The following is a 16587-nucleotide window of genomic DNA, read 5'->3' as shown; positions in this document are numbered from 1 at the left end:
TGTTTGTTGCCTTGCTTGTTATGCTACGAGACCAACAGTTAGCTTGTACTTGTTATGAGACATGCGCTTGGCATTTGCAGTAATTCAAGTCAGAACCCTTACCACTTCTAGGCTCGAATTAGTCATAGAAGTCCAACAACCTGTCTCCACAGTATGTATGTTTTTCCAGCAGGTTCCAGAAAATGTGAAAAGAGAACATGCCATGAAGGATAATTTCATTATTTTCCTATTATATTTTTTACAATGTATGGAGCTGTGTTGACCTGTTTTTGTTACGCTGTCCACAAAAGAGGGTGAAAAGAGGGAGATGTTATTAAAACCGCTACCCGGATGAAAAACACGAGGCCGCCAGGCTGTGTTTTTGTTTATGAATGCATGTGGATCAGATCACAAAATGAGTGGTCAAACTGGACGACAAAATAAATATAAATTTGCTCACAAAATTAAAAAAAAAACATGTATAATTAAACACTATTACACTCTGGGTTCTCATGATCCCAGAGGTGATCATGTAATTGGATCCATGAATAAGGAAGTGAATGTGTCAGGTTTAGAATGCTTTACAGTGACCAAGTGAGGGATCATCATTCAGCATACAACAAAGATGTTCAAACTCATCTACAACTGCATTCCCATCTTGTGTATTTTTACAAATCTTTCTACATTGAGACAGACAATGAATATTGTTCTATAAAAGCATATGTACTGTAGAAAAAACATGACACTGGCATTGATCATACAAATCATGACAAACTACTGTCAATTAAAACACATAACTACTGGTATGATACATTATTTATAATGCCTTCAGAAAGTATTCACATCCCTTGGACTTCTCCCACATTTTGTTGTGTTACAGTGTGAATTTAAAATGGATTAAAGAACTACATTTTGTGTCACTGATCTACACACAATACCCAAGAATGTCAAAGTGGGTTTTTAAGAATGTTTTACAAATGAAAACAAAAATGGCTGGAATGGCTTGAGGCAATAAGTATTCAACCCCTTTGTGATGACAAGCGTAAATAAGTTCAGGAGTAAACATTTGCTTAGCAAATCACATAAGTTGCATGGACTCACTGTCTGCAATAGTGGTTAGCATGATTTTTGAATGACTAGCCCGTCTCACACATATAATCATCTGTAACGTCCCTCAGTTGAGTTGTGAAATTCAAGCATATATTCAACCACAAAGACCAGGGAGGTTTCTCAATTCCTCACAAAGAAGGTCACCGATTGGTAAATGAGTAAAAAAAAAAAAAAAAAAAGCAGATGCTGAATATTGAGCATGGTGAAGTTACTCATTAGGTTTTGGATGGTGTATCAATACACCCAGTCACTACAGAGACACATGCGTCCTTCCTAAGTCAGTTGCTGGAGAGGAAGGAAACCACTCAGGGATTTCATCATGAGGCCATTAAAACAGTATAGTTACTCGATAATCCTAACCTAAATGACGAGGAAACCTGTAGAGAATATAAAACGTGCATCCTGTTTGCAAAAATAAATTAAAGTAATACTGTGAATAATGTGGCAAAGAAAAACAACTTTTGTCCTGAATACAAAGTGTTATGTTTGGGGCAAATTCATCACATCACCGAGTACCACTCTTCGTATTTTCAAGCATGGTGGTGGCTGCATCACGTTATGGATATGCTTATTGTCTGCAGGAACTAGGGAGCTTTTCAGGATAAAAATAAAGAGAATAGAGCTAAGCACAGGCAAAAACCTAGAGGAAAACCTGGTTCAGTCTGCTTTCCAACAGACAATGATCAACAACCAACTTGACAGAGCTTGAATAATTTTTAAAAGAATAATGGGCAAATTTTCCACAATACTGGTGTGCAAAGCTCTTAGAGACTTACCCAAAACATTTACTGATTATTTTCCTTAATAAATACTAAATCTAGCATTTTTCTTTGAAATTACAAAACATTTTGTGTAGATAGTTGACCAAAAATTGACAATTTAATTGCACTTTATAGCAACAAAATGTGAAAAAAATCAAGGGGTGTGAAAACTTTCTGAAGGGACTGATCAATTATTTTTAAAGGAATATATATATATATTTTACTGCTTTTTACTGCTTGTCCATACTATTCAAACAAACCAATAATCAAGAATTCCTACACCTCAAAAATGCTAGTGATGAATTACTACCCAAGAAAGTATTACACATAAATTTAATTACTTTAAAAAAAAAAAAGTAAAGCCAGCAATATGACATCAAGATATGACATCAAGTCAAGAATCCCATTATTGATTCTTCCCAACTGATGGGGTAAATTGCTGACTATTTTCCCAGCACAGGGAGACTAATATTATTTGAGATTCTAGACCTGCTGGATTCCAAGTGTGTTTGAAGAGGAAAAAAGGTATACCCAAACACGCTTCAACCCTGCTTAAATAGCATGCTTAGTTTAAAAACAGGTAAGGGGAGATTAGTCCAGTTTAGGCCAGTAGTTCAGATTTGTGAAGGCCTTGGCTTCTTTCTTGAGTCTTTTGAGGTTCTCCTTGCCACTGTCGTCTGAGTCAGGTGGCTCATAGTCTTCACTTACGTCCTCGCTCTCATCATTGATGAAGCGGTCATTGTCCCCAAACTCATCATCATCGTTGTTGTATGATACCGGCTTTATCGCTGCAGAAGGGATTGTATAGAAATGAATGACCATTTATAGTATTATTAACGTGCTGTATAATTACATTGATGCTAGCACAAGACATTGGTTGTGTCTTTATCAATATTATATGGTACGTTACACAAAAACAGCACAGCATTTTATTACATTCACTCATGACAGGATTCAAATAGGTATCATTCAATTCAGCATTGAAAAAAGGGGCAAGTTTAAGTTTGTTCCACCTGAGCGAGTCCGACCACAAGTCTTCTTCTAATGCATTTTAAGGGGAAAGTAAATCCAAAAGTAACTAATGGATTGCATTTAGAAAGTAGCCTACCCAACCTGTGACCTACGCTCCGGGATGAAGTTTCCCTATGTAATGATCTAGAACAGGGGTGGGGGGTTTGATGGCCCGCAGGAGGTTTGGTGGTGGTGGTGGGGGGGGGGCATTATACATATAAATTCTAATGGAAACAGATTTTGACAAACAAATTGTTTAAAAAAAAAAATCTGTGCAAGATCAGCGTCTAGGGGCAACTTCATCCTACTCCAGGTTTCTGGTAATGGCAGCTATGTTCAATATCATGACTATGAGTCTGTAAGCTGAGAGGCAATACAAATTGAGTTTACACACCTCCCTTACAGGAAGTCAATGTTACCCAATGAGCTTAAAGATCCTGCTGACGTCACATCCGAGAAACGGAGGGCAATTGGTTTAATCGTTTTTGCTTCTTTAAACTCTGGAGGGGAATGTGGATTATACGTTTGTACAGTGTATTCACTAGTGCTACAGTGGATGGATATGCATACACATGGCTGTCTGACTAAATCTGGAAAGATAAAAACAAACTGAATTCAATAGCCCAGATAAGATTGTTGGGCATCTGCACAATAGACATATTTATAGCATTGCTTCAGATCAAAGGTTTCTCTTATATCTCTGCTCTGCATACCAGTTGGATTCATTGGATGTGCGGCTGATTATTTTCTGCATTGAAAGGAACCAAAAATGGAACCTAAGAAACAATTGAGGGGCGGTGAGAGGTTAGCATGTCTTTTTCTCTCAGATATAAATTAACATACCTTCTTGGTGTGTTTGTATTCCTTCCAGTTTGTATTCCTTTCCTGAAAAGAAAACATGGAAAATTGCTTGATTTACTACAAAGGGCTACTAGTATTGCCAAATGCCAATGAGACTAAAATGTCAGCCTCTCCTGTTGCTCAAGCACTTTGGTTGCCGATGTCAACTGCTCAAGGTTAAAATGGAGGCCAACAAATTGAGTCCACTCAGACACTCTCCTGTCATCTGAGTCCTGATTACTGCCTTACTGTTTTATTTAACCTTCCTGTATCCAGAAAGTTCCATTGAGGTCATAATACCTCTTACAGGGGAGAACTGGCTATAATAATAGGTTATATTCTCTTTTCCTGTTGAAATTGTAGGAGCTATTAGGCTACTTTTTTCTGATGTTTGCCATTACTGACAATAAATGGTCTTGAGACATGATTACCAATCCCTTATATCCTGTGGTGTGCATCCTACCTGTAGCAGTCTGTGCCATACGGACACTCAGGTTGGTCCACGTCCTCCTCTTCCTTCACGTCTTTCGCGGAATCGTCCTCGTAGTCGCTGTCCCCGTGGTGACTGGGTTCTTGGAAGTGGACTGGGTTTTTCCTTTGATAGAAATAACAATAACAAATGTTTCCTCCGACAAATTGGTGCGGCTGGCTTCCGGGTTGGATGCGCGCTGTGTTAAGAAGCAGTGCGGCTTGGTTGGGTTGTGTTACGGAGGACGCATGGCTCTCGACCTTCGTCTCTCCCGAGCCCGTACGGGAGTTGTAGCGATTAAATAAGATAGTAACTACTAACAATTGGATACCACGAAATTGGGGAGAAAAAGAGGGGTACATTTCAAAATAATAATAGTTTAACTAGGGTCAAACGTTTCAAGTAGCCTTCCACAAGCTTCCCACAATAATTGGGTGAATTTTGGCCCATTCCTCCTGACAGAGCTGGTGTAACTGAGTGAGGCCTCCTTGCTCGCACACGCTTTTTCAGTTCTGCCCACACATTTTCTATAGGATTGAGGTCAGGGCTTTGTGATGGCCACTCCAATACCTTGACTTTGTTGTCCTTAAGCCATTTTGCCACAACTTTGGAAGTATGCTTGTGGTCATTGTCCATTGTCCATTTGCGACCCAGCTTTAACTTCTTGACTGATGTCTTGAGATGTTGCTTCAATATATCCACATCATTTTCCCTCCCTCATGATGCCATCTATTTTGTACCAGTCCGTCCTGCACCAGTCCGTCCTGCAGCAAAGCACCCCACAACATGATGCGGCCACCCCCGTGCTTCACGGTTGGGATGGTGGTCTTCGGCTTGCAAGCCTCCTCCTTTTTCCTCGAAACATAACAATGGGCATTATGGCCAAACAGCTCTATTTTTGTTTCATCAGACCAGAGGACATTTCTCCAAAAAGTCCCCATGTGCAGTTGCAAACCGTAGTCTGGCATTTTTATGACGGTTTTGGAGCAGTGGCTTCTTCCTTGCTGAGCGGCCTTTCAGGTTATGTCGATATAGGACTCGTTTTACTGTGGATATAGATACTTGTGTACTCGTTTCCTCCAGCATCTTCACAAGGTCCTTTGTGGTTGTTCTAGGCTTGATTTGCACTTTTCGCACCAAGGTACGTTCATCTCTAGGAGACAGAACGAGTCTCCTTCCTGAGCGGTATAATGGCTGTGAGGTCCCATGGTGTTCATACTTGCGTACAATTGTTTGTACAGATGAAGGTGGTACCTTCAGGCGTTTGGAAATTTCTCCCAAAGATGAACCAGACTTGTGGAGTTCTAAAACAAAAAATTCTGAGGTCTTGGCGGATTTTTGATTTCCCCATTATGTCAAGCAAAGAGGCACTGAGTTTGAAGGTAGGCCTTGAAATACATCCACAGGTACACCTCCAATTGACTCAAATTATTTCAATTAGCCTATCAGAAGCTTCTAAAGCATCATTTTCTGAAATTGTCCAAGCTGTTTAAAGGCACAGTCAACTTAGTGTATGTAAACTTCTGACCCACTGGAATTGTGATACAGTGAATAATAAATGAAATAATCTGTCTGTAAACCTGGAACGCATTTCAATCAACAGGTGTGCCTTGTTAAAAAATAATTTGTGGTATTTTCCTTCTTAATGCATTTGAGCCAATCAATTGTGTTGTGAAAAGTAGGGGTGGTATATAGAAGATAGTCCTATTTGGTAAAAGACCAAGTCCATATTATGGCAACCTCAAATAAGCAAAGAGAAATGACAATCCATCGACACGAAGGTCAGTCAATACAGAAAATTTCAAGAACTTTGAGAGTTTCTTCAAGTGCAATCGCAAAAACCATCAAGCGCTATGATGAAACTGGCTCCCATGAGAACCACCACAGGAAAGGAAGACCCAGAGTTACCTCTGCTGCATAGGATAAGTTCATTAGAGTTACCAGCCTCAGAGATTGCAGCCCAAATAAATGCTTCAGAGTTCAAGTAACAGACACATCTCAACACCAACTGTTCAGATGAGTCTGCTTGAATCAGGCCTTCATGGTCAAATTTCTGCAAAGAAACCTCTGTTAAAGGACACCAATAATAAGAAGAGACTTGCTTGAACCAAGAAACACGAGCAATGGCCATTAGACCGGTGGAAATCTGTCCTTTGGTCTGATAAGTCCAAATTTGAGATTTTTGGTTCCAACCTCTGTGTCTTTGAGAGACTCTGAGTAGGTGAACAGATGAACTCCACATGTGTGGTTCCCTCATAAAAAATTTTTTGTCCTCCCTCATCTTAAAACGGCACCGACCGCCAAAGCCACATACAAATGAATGGATGATAAATTGCAAGGTCACAATGCCTCTGTGTTGATGACATGGGAAAAAAGCTACCAGCCCCTCCGGTACTTCATGCAAAAATAGCAACCATTCCATTCTTGAGTAACGTTGACATTTTAGGGCTAAATGGCATGAGTACATTAGGGAGGAAAATGCTCCATTAACAACTACCCAGTCTGATATAAGCATTTTAAAAATCCTTATCTAACCCAACTAGTAGAACACCTATGAATAGTCGTTTTAGTAGAATAGCTGCCAACATGTGCTTTGTTATGTTATCAGGTCATCACAGAACAATACGCCTTTATGATGGGGCAACTGGGGAGGGGATCATGGAGTAGAAGATTTGACAAGGTACAGGAAATACTCTCATAGTAGCTCATTTCGTTTTATCACGCGCCAGCATCTGTAAATGCACTAAGATGATTCAGTGATGTATTCTTGAGGAATTTCTAAATTCCCTTTTATGTACAGATTTGTTGATCAAAATCAATTTGAGGGTTGGAAAAAATTGTAGTTATTTCAAAAAACTGTATCTAGGTCCATTACAATTTGTTCAAATAAAAAAAACCATATACAGTGCCTTGCGAAAGTATTCGGCCCCCTTGAACTTTGCGACCTTTTGCCACATTTCAGGCTTCAAACATAAAGATATAAAACTGTATTTTTTTGTGAAGAATCAACAACAAGTGGGACACAATCATGAAGTGGAACGACATTTATTGGATATTTCAAACTTTTTTAACAAATCAAAAACTGAAAAATTGGGCGTGCAAAATTATTCAGCCCCTTTACTTTCAGTGCAGCAAACTCTCTCCAGAAGTTCAGTGAGGATCTCTGAATGATCCAATGTTGACCTAAATGACTAATGATGATAAATACAATCCACCTGTGTGTAATCAAGTCTCCGTATAAATGCACCTGCACTGTGATAGTCTCAGAGGTCCGTTAAAAGCGCAGAGAGCATCATGAAGAACAAGAAACACACCAGGCAGGTCCGAGACACTGTTGTGAAGAAGTTTAAAGCCGGATTTGGATACAAAAATATTTCCCAAGCTTTAAACATCCCAAGGAGCACTGTACAAGCGATAATATTGAAATGGAAGGAGTATCAGACCACTGCAAATCTACCAAGACCTGGCCGTCCCTCTAAACTTTCAGCTCATACAAGGAGAAGACTGATCAGAGATGCAGCCAAGAGGCCCATGATCACTCTGGATGAACTGCAGAGATCTACAGCTGAGGTGGGAGACTCTGTCCATAGGACAACAATCAGTCGTATATTGCACAAATCTGGCCTTTATGGAAGAGTGGCAAGAAGAAAGCCATTTCTTAAAGATATCCATAAAAAGTGTCGGTTAAAGTTTGCCACAAGCCACCTGGGAGACACACCAAACATGTGGAAGAAGGTGCTCTGGTCAGATGAAACCAAAATTGAACTTTTTGGCAACAATGCAAAACGTTATGTTTGGCGTAAAAGCAACACAGCTCATCACCCTGAACACACCATCTCCACTGTCAAACATGGTGGTGGCAGCATCATGGTTTGGGCCTGCTTTTCTTCAGCAGGGACAGGGAAGATGGTTAAAATTGATGGGAAGATGGATGGAGCCAAATACAGGACCATTCTGGAAGAAAACCTGATGGAGTCTGCAAAAGACCTGAGACTGGGACGGAGATTTGTCTTCCAACAAGACAATGATGCAAAACATAAAGCAAAATCTACAATGGAATGGTTCAAAAATAAACATATCCAGGTGTTAGAATGGCCAAGTCAAAGTCCAGACCTGAATCCAATCGAGAATCTGTGGAAAGAACTGAAAACTGCTGTTCACAAATGCTCTCCATCCAACCTCACTGAGCTCGAGCTGTTTTGCAAGGAGGAATGGGAAAAAATGTCAGTCTCTCGATGTGCAAAACTGATAGAGACATACCCCAAGCGACTTACAGCTGTAATCGCAGCAAAAGGTGGCGCTACAAAGTATTAACTTAAGGGGGCTGAATAATTTTGCATGCCCAATTTTTCAGTTTTTGATTTGTTAAAAAAGTTTGAAATATCCAATAAATGTCGTTCCACTTCATGATTGTGTCCCAAAAAAATATAGTTTTATATCTTTATGTTTGAAGCCTGAAATGTGGCAAAAGGTCGCAAAGTTCAAGGGGGCCGAATACTTTCGCAAGGCACTGTATATATTATTTTTTAGAAGTTCAAGTATAGCCTGGAGTTGTTTTCTTACCCAAAACAATAATTTCCCCCAAAAAAAGATTACTCCCCTGTGCATTTCTAACATACAGGACAATTTTGTTCCACCACACACCAAGCCCATCTGGCATTTGCCCAAATTTCCCTATGGCTACTCTTTTTTACAAACTAAATTTCCCTCGGGGACCATAAAGATTGATTGGTTGATTGTAAGTAAATACAAGTCAATGTGAGCCACAAGCGGATGTGGTCTAGTGGTTACACATCCGGTGCAATCACACCGGAGACCAGAGTTCCATCCACATGATATATTTTACCTTTATTTAACTAGGCAAGTCAGTTAAGAACAAATTCTTATTTTCAATGATGGCCTAGGAACAGTGGGTTAAACTGCCTTGTTCAGGGGCATAACGACAGATTTTTACCATGTCAGCTCAGGGATTCGATCTTGCTACCTTCGGGTTACAAGTCCAACGCTTTAACCACTAGGATACCTGCCGCCCTAATATATATAGTACCAGTCAAAAGTTTGGACACACCTACTCACTCAAGGGTTTTTCTTTATTTTTACAGTTTTATACATTGTAGAATAATAGTAAATACATCAAAACTATGAAATAACACATACGGAATCATGCAGCAATCAAAAAAGTGTTGAACAAATCAAAATATATTTCATATTTGAGATTATTCAAAGTAGCCACCCTTTGCCTTGATGACAGCTTTGACCCGTATTCGCAAAGCGTCTCAGGAGTGCTGATCTAGGATAAGGTGCCCCTGTCCATGTAATCCTTTTCATTATGATTGAAAAGGGAAAACTGATCCTAGATCAAGTTCAAGATAGGAAATGAGGTATCTGAAAAAGGGTATGTGCTGTTGACCACTGATTGATGTAACCAAAAATATAGATTGATGCTCCCTGTCAAAAGGCTTGCTCAGAGGCATTGGCTATCAATAATCAGAGCCTTATCGGCCCTGGTCAAAAGTAATGGACTCAATAGGGAATATTTGGTGCCATTTGGGATGCATACATGGTAAATGGGTCACTAGACTCCAGAGTGAGTCAGAATGAGGAAGTTGAAACTTTCAAGGGGAACTTTAAGGAAACTAGGGCAACGATATGAGGAAATAACAAAGGCTTGATCCAAAAGAGTAAGGTTTGGCAGCACGCCGCAACTGAAATCTGTTTTCCTGAAGAGGATATTGACATCTTCAAGAGTGGTAGGTTGTTTCCAAGTATTTCACTTGTCGACGTACAAAATTACACATGACAGCGACCGTTGAGGTAATGTAGGCCTAGCTCTCAAGATCCCTTCCCGACTCAAGATTAGGAATTCCAAAGTTTTCCATTTATCAACTAGTGAGTAGTGATTGCCAATAGAATAGGCTATGGCTTGGCCTCTGATGTTGTTGTACAAGACCTTGTAAGCGATGTGTGTGCTGATACAGCATCCTTTCGTAAATGTCCTCTCCCACACACACACACACACACACCTCCTAACTCCATGTAGTTAAAGGGTGGCTATATGTATATGTAACAGTATAACTTTAGACCGTCCCCTCGCCCATACCCGGGCGTGAACCAGGGACCCTCTGCACACATCAACAACAGTCACCCACGTCATCGCTCCACAAAAGCCACGGCCCTTGCAGAGCAAGGGGAACCACTACTTCAAGGTCTGAGTGACGTCACCGGTTGAAACGCTATTTAGCGCGCACCGCTAACTAAGCTAGCTGTTTCACATCCGTTACATATAGTAACAAGCAATTGGCCTCAAGTTTCATTGAATATAAGGAAAGAGTTTAAAACCAATGCAGTGCATCCTGTTAAGGGGTTTACAACGGGTTGTAAAGCCCCTTATATTATCACTCACTTAAGTAGGATTCCTAACATGGAGCCTTATAAAGCTATCAAGTTAAATATCAACAATATTTGTCACTTAATGCATTTGATTTTCTTTTTTTGCAAGCCAACATATCGTTTAGAAATGATTTGAGCCTATTTCTCATGCTTTTCCAGATTTGTTTTCACATATGACATAGAATTACAGTTCAATACAGCTCCTCGGGAAAATATCGCTTACTGCTTCCGGCGCAGTTCACTAAGTGCGCGAATCGAGAGGGAGAATAAACATATCAATCTTCTATAAAAAATGGTGGAGGTCTCTGACTAGTTCGACCTTTTCAGAAACAGCAACAGCAGTTGACAACTAGGTTATTCCATCTCTCTCATGCACTAATCTTGTGTCAATGGTAAAATGTGAAAATCCACTCCAACCTAGCATCCCTTCATTTGATGAGGAATCTTTTCTTAAATTTGTAATGATAACAATTATAACGTTAATTGCTGTCATATGCATGTCAATGGATTGTTACCCACAATTCCATTATGTCACAGCCCTAAATAAGAGTGATATCTTTGGTGGTGGTGGGGCTCTTGGGAGCTGCAATGGGTACCGTCATCCAAGCATGTAACACTCTTTTCTTTGGTTCGAGTTTCAGCTCGTTCTCGTCATTTTCTGCTTCAGCTACCCCAGCTTCCGTCTGAGTACACAACCACAACACAAACCGGGTTTATTTGTACCACCACATTCACAGAAAACATATATAAATATACATATTAATTGGAGTCACGAATGGGATTTCCCTGGGAAATTGGTGTCCAAAGTGGGATCCCAAAGCGAATTGCTGTTTACAAGTGGGATCCCAATTGTAAACGGTACTAGGTAAGGGATTACAAGGGTAAATGGTGTCAGAAGTGGAATATGAAGCGTAATTGGTGTCAGCAGTGGGATCCCAGGACAATTGCCAACACCAGGTTACATCTCAAGATAAGACTTTTGCTAACACTACAGATTTCCTGACCTGGTTTGAGGTAGGTGGGTTGGGTAGCTGTTCATCTGGCTCCTTCTGGTCCACACTACCTCCCAGTCTAGATTATTGTACATGGGAGCTTGGTGTCCACCCTTTGCCCTGTCGAGTGGGGCAAGCGGCTTCGTGGCTTGGTTCAGGAGAGGCAGTAGGAGACTTCATAACAGCCTCGTCTTCATCTTGAAGAGCTTGACTGTTTCTGCAAGGGAGAGGCAACTTGTTGCAAACACGAGCTACATGAGTCATGCATGTTCCTTCTTTAGTGTAGGCAGTAGACAGGAGCTAAATTGACTTGAGTGTCTGGTTTGGATCCTTTTGATATAAGCTTCAAACAAAAAGGTAACAGGGAAAAAAAACCTGAAGGGTAAAAATTCAGAGACAAAAGACCAATTAAAAAATACAACATAAGTTAATGTTGCTTAGATATTGGTTTTTACACAAAAAGAGATAAAAGACACTGGTATTTGTTCCTATTCAGCCCACTCAGTCTATCCTGTTTTTGGGAGATGAAAGGCACAACATTTAGATGAATGCAAATGAACGTTGTAATTTGCAAATCAATTAGTTAAGCTATCGTCTGATGACAGTGCCAGAGAACAATCCTTATCTTTCCAAATCTGTCTAAGGGTGGTCAGGATTGATTGATTACATTTATTTGACAATTTGTAAAAAAATCCATACATAAGGTCGCTCCAGCTGTTGACGCCTCCACATATCCTTGATGATTTTCTTAAATTGTAACAAAAATAAAGCTTAACAGCTTATTTCCATTGTGGTCCTTTTGAAGAGGGAAAGGGGGAATAACCATAAGGTTAGGCGGCGATTGTAAAGGCAACAGACAATGAAAGACACAATTGTTGTTTGTTTCACAACATTCGATAAGTAATACAATTTCCGTTCCTAATAAACAACTATGGACAGGTACATCTTCCTTGTCTCACATACTCATAATATTATATATTTATACATATTATGCAAACGTTATTTTTCCTTGTTTTTTTAAAGAAAGGCACGTTTCTTTGTCCATTAAAATAACATCAAATTGATCACAATTGCAGTGTAGAGACATTGTTAATGTTGTAAATGACTATTGTAGCTGGAAACAGATGGTTTTTAATGGATTATCTACATGGGCGTACAGAGGCCCATTATCAGCAACCATCACTCCTGTGTTCCAATGGCACGTTGCGTTAGCTAATCCAAGTTTATCATTTTAAAAAGGCTAGTTGATCATTAGAAAACCCTTTTGCAATTATGTTAGCACAGCTGAAAACTGTTGTACTGATTAAAGAAGCAATAAAACTGGCCTTCTTTAGATTAGTTGAGTATATAGAGCATCAGCATTTGTGGTTTTGATTCCAGGCTCAAAATGACCAGAAACAAAGAAATTTCTTCTGAAACTCATCAGTCTATTCTTGTTCTGAGAAATGAAGGATATTCCATTCGAGAAATATCCAAGAAACTGAAGATCTCGTACAATGCTGTGTACTACTCCCTTCACAGAACAGAGCAAACTGGCTCTAACCAGAATAGAAAGAGGAGTGGGAGGCCCAGGTGCACAACTGAGCAAGAGGACAAGTACATTAGTGTCTAGATTGAGAAACACACGTCTCACAAGTCCTCAACTGGCAGCTTCATTAAATAGTACCCACAAAACAATGGCCAAAGTGAAATGGAGACAGTAGATACAGCTGGTCTGTTGTAATATAATAAAGACAGTAGATCTAGCTGAAATGTCATAATATAAATGAGACAGTAGATCAGCAGGTCTATAGTAATATATTAAACCTTATGTTCCCTGTACTCCCTATATATCTGTTTATTATACCTGTTGATACAGGGCTCATTTGTGAAACTATTCTAACTGAACATTTTCTTTCACAGTGACACTGACTCCGAATGGGAGCCCCCAGTGCCAAGGTGTCCATCCCCCACTGAAGCTGGTTCCTCCAGCTCCTGCCACAAGTGGTGTTCATCTGCCCAAATGTATTTCTGCAGGCATGGATGTGCTATGGCACCTGGCATCAGCAGCATAATATTGTGTTGAGGACTCTAGGGTCTTCCAAATATTGAAAGTGTTATTTTGTAAATTTATATTTTTTTTCTTCATGTTTTTTCTCCATTTTTTTTGGGGGGGGGGGGGGGGGGGGGTGTTAGAACACCATTTTGGCATTTTTTATATAGTTATTCCATTCAAAATGTATAACTTGTATATTCCATTCAAAATGTATAACCAATTTGGCCACTTGGGTACATTTGGGCTACTTGTGTGGGACACCTGGGTGACTTCATGATAAATGTCATGTAGCACACTCATTTTGGAAGTTATGTTTCTGAAACTTTGCACAAGTACTGTTGCCCACTTATCCTTTCCACTCCCATCATCCTATCTGAATGTTTGTTTTGTCTCGTTCATTTTAAAGATGATACAACAATAAAAAGAAAAAACATGTGGTTATTTCCATTGTTTTATCTAAACCAGATATATTGTGTTATATTCTCCTACTTTCAATTCACATTTACACAAACGTCAGAGTGTTTTCTTTCAAATGGTACCAAGAATATGCATATCCTTGGTTCTGTGCCTGAGCTACAGGCTGTTAGATTTGGGTATGTCTTCAGGCAGAAATTGAAAAAAGTAGGGGTGTAGTTCTAATTAACATGAGTCTTCAATATTCCCAGGTAAGAAGTTTTCGGTTGTAGTTATTATAGGAATTATAGGACTATTTCTCTCTATACCATTTGTATTTCATTAACCTTTGACTATTGGATGTTCTTATAGGCACTTTAGTATAGCTTCCATACCTCTCCTCGCTCCCAGCTGGGCTCGAACCAGGAACACAACGACAACAGCCACCCTCGAAGCAGCGTTACCCATGCAGAGCAAGGGGAACAACTACTCCAAGTCTCAGAGCGAGTGATGTTTGAAACGCTATTAGCGCGCACCCTGCTAACTAGCTAGCCATTTCACATCACATCGTTACACCAGCCTAATCTCAGGAGTTGATAGGCTTGAAGTCATAAACAGCAGAGCTGCTGGCAAAACGCACGAAAGTGCTGTTTGAATGAATGTTTATGAGCCTGCTGGTGCGTACCACCACTCAGTCAGACTGCTCTATCAAATCATAGACTTAATTATAACATAATAACACACAGAAATGTGAGCCTTAGGTCATTAATATGGTCGAATCCGGAAACTATCATCTCGAAAACAAGATGTTTATTCTTTCAGTGAAATACGGAACCGTTCCATATTTTATCTAACGTGTGGCATCCATCAGACTAAATATTCCTGTTACATTGCACAACCTTCAATGTTATGTCCTAATAATGTAAAATTCTGGCAAATTAGTTCCCAATGAGCCAGGCGGCCCAAACTGTTGCATATACCCTGACTCTGTGTGCAATGAACGCAAGAGAAGTGACACAATTTCACCTGGTTATTATTGCCTGCTAACCTGGATTTATTTTAGCTAAATATGCAGGTTTAAAAATATATACTTCTGTGTATTGATTTTAAGAAAGGCATTGGTGTTTAGGTACACGTTGGAGCAACGTCCTTTTTCGCGAATGCGCTGCGGATGCACTGCATGAAAACTTGAAATCGGCCATTCCGATTAATCGGTCGACCTGCATCGATTATGTGCAACGCAGGACACGCAGGACACTAGTAATATCATCAACCATGTGTAGTTATAACTAGTGATTATGATTGATTAAGTTTAATGCTAGCTAGCAACTTACCTTGGCTTCTTACTGCATTCGAGTAACAGGCGGGCTCCTCGTGAGGCAGGTGGTTAGAGCGTTGGACTAGTTAACCGTAAGGTTGCAAGATTGAATCCCTGAGCTGACAAGGTAAAAATCTAGCTTTCTGCCCCTGAACAAGGCAGTTAACCCACCGTTTCTAGGCCGTCATTGAAAATAAGAATGTGTTCTTAACTGACTTGCCTAGTTAAATTAATATTAAATAAAGGTGTTAAAAAATAAATAATAATAAAAAATCTTCTTTAAATCGGCAAAATCGGCATCCAAAGTTACCGATTTCCGATTGTTATGAAAACTTGAAATCGGCCATTCCGATTAATCGGTCGACCTCTACTGTGACCTTTGATAAAATGGAGAGAATCTCTGTCCTCTTACAGGCAGCCTGAGGAGGGGTTTTGGACCAAACCATTACTGAAAATGAATCCGCTTCACAACTTTTAAAAAACGATTGAATGTATAAGTGTTGTGCCCTTCTCCCTTACTTGGTAAACTATTAAATAAAAGTATTTCTAATAAAGACCACACAAGACAGTCTCCCTGGGGTACAAATCTACAGGTTCTTAAATGGTTCAAGAACCCTTCCAACACATAAAAATAAAACATGGTGATTCCAGAGGGCCCTTCCTCAACATACTATTGATGTCTGATTTCAAAGGACTGTCGTTTTGGCACAATAACCCGCTTTGGCACTTAGCTGTCTTAATAGGGTCAGCATGCACTTGAGCCCAGGATGAGAGAAAATAGTGTACTCTGAAAAAAATTATAAATTCTACTTAAGCCTACAGGTTTGATGTGCAGCTGCCCATTCAGGTTCTCAAGAAGGCTGTGGCGTCTGGAGACTTTTTTGTGTCGCTGACCTGAAACACACAGAGAATAAACTCTCAGATCAGGGCCCGTATGCAAAATGTCTAAAGTGTATCAGAGTTAGGAGTGCTGAGAAGGACCCGTTTTGCCTTTTTAGATACTATTATATGGACAGGGAGGTCCTGGTCCTCGATCAGTACTCTGAGATGTTTGATTCATACAGCCCCAAACCTGAGAGAATAGGTGGTCCGGACAGTACAAATCAACAAAAATGATTCCATTCTAAAGGGTCCTGAATCCTGAGATAATATGTTTTGGGCTGCTGAAATTGTGCTACAAGTGCCTGTTGATAATATGTGACCCACATTCAAAAGATTATCCTAATTACTGATCTTTAATTGAAATTAGCTTCAAAGCATTTTCATGAACAAATTCAATACATATTATG

At 39.8% G+C, this 16587-nt stretch overlaps 2 long non-coding RNA genes across 2 annotated transcripts; both read right to left on the bottom strand.

Annotated features, from left to right (window-relative positions):
- Positions 1-2174: 2174 nt before the first annotated feature.
- LOC118938548 (uncharacterized) lies at positions 2175-7034 on the bottom strand. The gene is made up of 3 exons (XR_016485827.1): positions 4165-7034; positions 3705-3746; positions 2175-2638 (listed from the first exon to the last, which is right to left on the bottom strand). It is a non-coding gene; the product is annotated as an uncharacterized LOC118938548 (long non-coding RNA).
- Positions 7035-9241: 2207 nt separating this feature from the next.
- Positions 9242-16193, bottom strand: LOC149978832 (uncharacterized). Its single transcript, XR_016485828.1, has 3 exons — positions 16119-16193; positions 11565-11769; positions 9242-11243 (listed from the first exon to the last, which is right to left on the bottom strand). It is a non-coding gene; the product is annotated as an uncharacterized LOC149978832 (long non-coding RNA).
- Between the last annotated feature and the right edge of the window lie 394 nt (positions 16194-16587).

The sequence above is a fragment of the Oncorhynchus mykiss genome, chromosome 13 (genome assembly GCF_057628025.1).
Source record: "Oncorhynchus mykiss isolate SJ-2025 chromosome 13, ASM5762802v1, whole genome shotgun sequence".
In the NCBI taxonomy this organism is placed as follows: Eukaryota; Metazoa; Chordata; class Actinopteri; order Salmoniformes; family Salmonidae; genus Oncorhynchus; species Oncorhynchus mykiss.
The sequence above is the reverse complement of the archived record's forward strand: the minus strand, read 5'-3'. Positions and strand labels throughout refer to the sequence as shown.